Below are 3,416 nucleotides of genomic sequence, written 5' to 3' on the forward strand. Positions count from 1 at the left end.
AAAAATGTGTTATATTTTGAAATGAAGAGTTAGTATATATTTAACAAAATGTGTTTTTGAGAAGAAAATTATCCATTTGGCCAATTGTGTTTTGTAGGTGTGAGTCTGTGTTAAGAGTTTAGAAAAAGTATCTGAAGTATGGGTAAGCGCTTGTTAGCGACTGAAAAAAAACTGTAATGTAAAGCACTTTGAATTACCTTGTTGTTAAATTGTGCTATACACATAAACTTGCATTGCCTTGCCTTTATCCATTTACTCTGCACTCTCCACTCAAAAACATTCAATATTGCTGAAAAAAATAACTTTGCCCTCAGATATAACAGTCCTCAACAACACACACTACAACACAGTCTTACACACTGGTGAGATAAATTCAAAAGAATCCTTAAAAAACTGGTTATTAGTAATATTGCTTGTGGTTCTCCCCCTCAAAATCCTTTTCACATGATTTTTTTTATTACTTTTTGTTCATTTAGCAGACGCTTTTATCCAGCGACTTACAGTTGGTATTTTCGTCAGAGGTTGCACGCCTCTGGAGCAACACTAAAGGGATGTGTCTTACCCACTGCTCCATCACAACCCAGATGACCCCAGATGAACACAAAAGAAATAACATTTGCAAATTTGCACACATGCTTTCTTCCTTAGTGTGCTGTCCAGTACAACACACCAAACAACAAATTATTCTACCCTAACTCCTGTCTTTGGTGTGCGACTGGCCAGAGATTTTTGTTCTTCACCTCCTTCTTCACCTCCTCCTCTAACTTCTCCTCCTCTCTGGTGTCCTCTACCTCTTTGTTCAGATTTCTCTGGATCCATTGTTCCAAAACTGAATTAATATTTTATTTATATATTGAAGGTTCTGATTGGTGTGTTATCTATTTTGCATGTTTGTGTTTCCACCTGGGTAGCTGTGTGCTAATTGAGCTCAACCTGTGCTGATTGAGTGAATAAAACTGAATGTCAGTGTTTTTTCAATGACCACATGGTTTAGGCAATGAGAAATTAAGGGATTTGTGTAGAGTTTAGGGAAATGGCTGTGCTTTTTGAAAAATGGAGTAATGGTTTTGAAATTCTAGTTCAAACTGTAATATTACTATCAGTATTTGTAAATTATTAATTTTAATTGATGTTTGTACTTTTACCACTACCATTATTTTTATTTTGCATCTCTATGTGCTGGACTACTGTGTAACCCCCAACCACCGTCCAACCCAACTAGCTGCCCAGAGTACACTGGCCACTGTGGAACTGTTGGGTCTGTAATGTTATTACAGAGAGTACTGTGGTTGCTGACTGGTTACTGTCTGCCTCTTCATTGTCAGTGACTAATATTACAGTCTTTATGACACGAGCAGACAGACTTGTAGCCTTTTCAGTGTTATGTTAGAAAACTCATTGACCTTCTGCGCTTTTATTTTGAAGCGAATTTCCTGCTGTCTGTGGGAATCAGGGCAGAACATGAGTCTGCATCCATCTGCAGCAGGACGTCCTGAAACCAGAACCGAGCTGGAGCCGAGATGGACTCTGGGCTCAGGTCCAGAAGAGGAATTAAGGGCACTTTAAGGTATAGTTTGGTCCAGCTTGGTTCTGAATGACTGCAGCTCACCGGGACCTTTGATCCTGATGTCAGACTGAAACTAAGAGCTGTGGGACAGCCGAGCAACACGAACCCAGTGCGACTGCAGAAACACAGTGGAAAACCTCCACACACATCTAATAAAGATTCATGAAGTGTTTAACTTCAGGTTACATCTAAACTGTGGATGGAGATGCTCTGCAGTAAGTTCAGATTTTTATTTATACAGACATCAGCTAACTCTGGTTTGGTAAACCCAGGTAAAGGTAAACCCCTTCTCACAGCTATCGACCTATCACCTGCTTCTGTGTGAAACTCACTTGTACAAAGTTTTATCTTACATCTCATACACACCCACGTCAGGCTCCATTGATTTGAAACAAACCCCCTTTTTTTGGCAGGAGGTAAGCATTGTTGCTGGTGTGTGTGAGTCAGTTAACCTCTGCGGACCTGCAGGTCAGTTTTCATTCATTGTCTCAGAGAAACTTCATCTGCTCCATCTCAGGTGTCAGTCTTCCACACCAGTGACCTGTGGCACCAGGTAACCTGACCTCCCCCTCCAAAACACCTCAATCAACTTCAGGTGATCTGCCCTGGCCAGCTTAAAATGTCAACATCCACAGCCCTGACGATCCTTTGCACCACTGTCAGCTAATGAATGAACAGGTGTGGGAATGAACAACAGATGAACATAGACACAGGTAAAAGAACAGGTGAGAAAACTAGTGAAACTAAAGGTGAAACAAACGTGAATACAGGTAAAACCAGTGGCTGATGAAGTATTCAGATCATTTACTGCAGTAAAAGTCCTGCGTTGAAAATGTTGTTTAAGTAAAAGTGATGAAGTATAATCAGGAACATTTACTTAAAGTATTTAAAGCCGTAAACTGTTGTCCTAGTATATCTCCTCTCCTCGTTAATGTACAGCAGCTGATGATTCTTTTCATTCTGGATTAATCCACTGATTATTTTCTCCTTTATTATTTGATTTATAAAAATTATGAAAATAGTGAGAAATGTCATCATCACAATTACCCAGAGCCCAGAGATCCACCTTCACAATGCTTTGTCAAATAAACATTATTAAGAGTACCCTTAGAGAGTAACCCTTTTTTTACATGAAAAACATCTGATCAAAATAGTTGCCAATTTTTAAAAATATTTATGTAAAGTGCCTCTTATTTGTACTTAAGTACAGAGAAGGGTTAGTACAGAGGTGCGAGCTTGCACACCACGGTGCTTCAAGCCTACCAAGCCAACCTGCTACAGGAGATGGTTCAGAGGGGGGGTCCCTCCGAGGAAGATCTGGCGGAGCTTCGCAGAACCACGAAGCGTTAGACGTAGTGCGAAGCGTTCCGCCAGTACCTCCCTCGCCGGTCTGGACCCAAGGCAGCTGAGGCTGCCAGGCGTAGGTCCCTTCCCTCTACGAGCTCCTACGGAGAGGAGAGGACGCAGAGAGAGGAAACTTCCCTTGGTTGTACGTTTCCTCCGTGGTGCCCGGAGGATGAGACCTGCGACTCGGTCCAAGGTTCCCACTTGGGATCTGGCAGTGGTTCTTGGGGCGTTGGCTGAGGCCCCCTTCAAACCCCTGGAGTCAGCTGAGGCTAAGCACTTGACCCTCAAGATGGCCTTTCTCCTTGCTATCACCTCTCTGAGGAGGGTGGGGGAGCTCCAAGCGCTTTCGGGTTCCCCGCAAAGCCTGGAGTTTGCCCCGGGGAATATTAGGGCTATCCTGCACCCTCGTTCAGGATACATCCCTAAAGTGCCTTCTTGTGCGGCAGGGTCCACAGTGCTGCAGGCATTTCATCCTCCACCTCATGTGACGGCGGAGGACGGG

The sequence above is a fragment of the Micropterus dolomieu genome, linkage group LG09, assembly GCF_021292245.1.
Source record: "Micropterus dolomieu isolate WLL.071019.BEF.003 ecotype Adirondacks linkage group LG09, ASM2129224v1, whole genome shotgun sequence".
Classification (NCBI taxonomy): Eukaryota; Metazoa; Chordata; class Actinopteri; order Centrarchiformes; family Centrarchidae; genus Micropterus; species Micropterus dolomieu.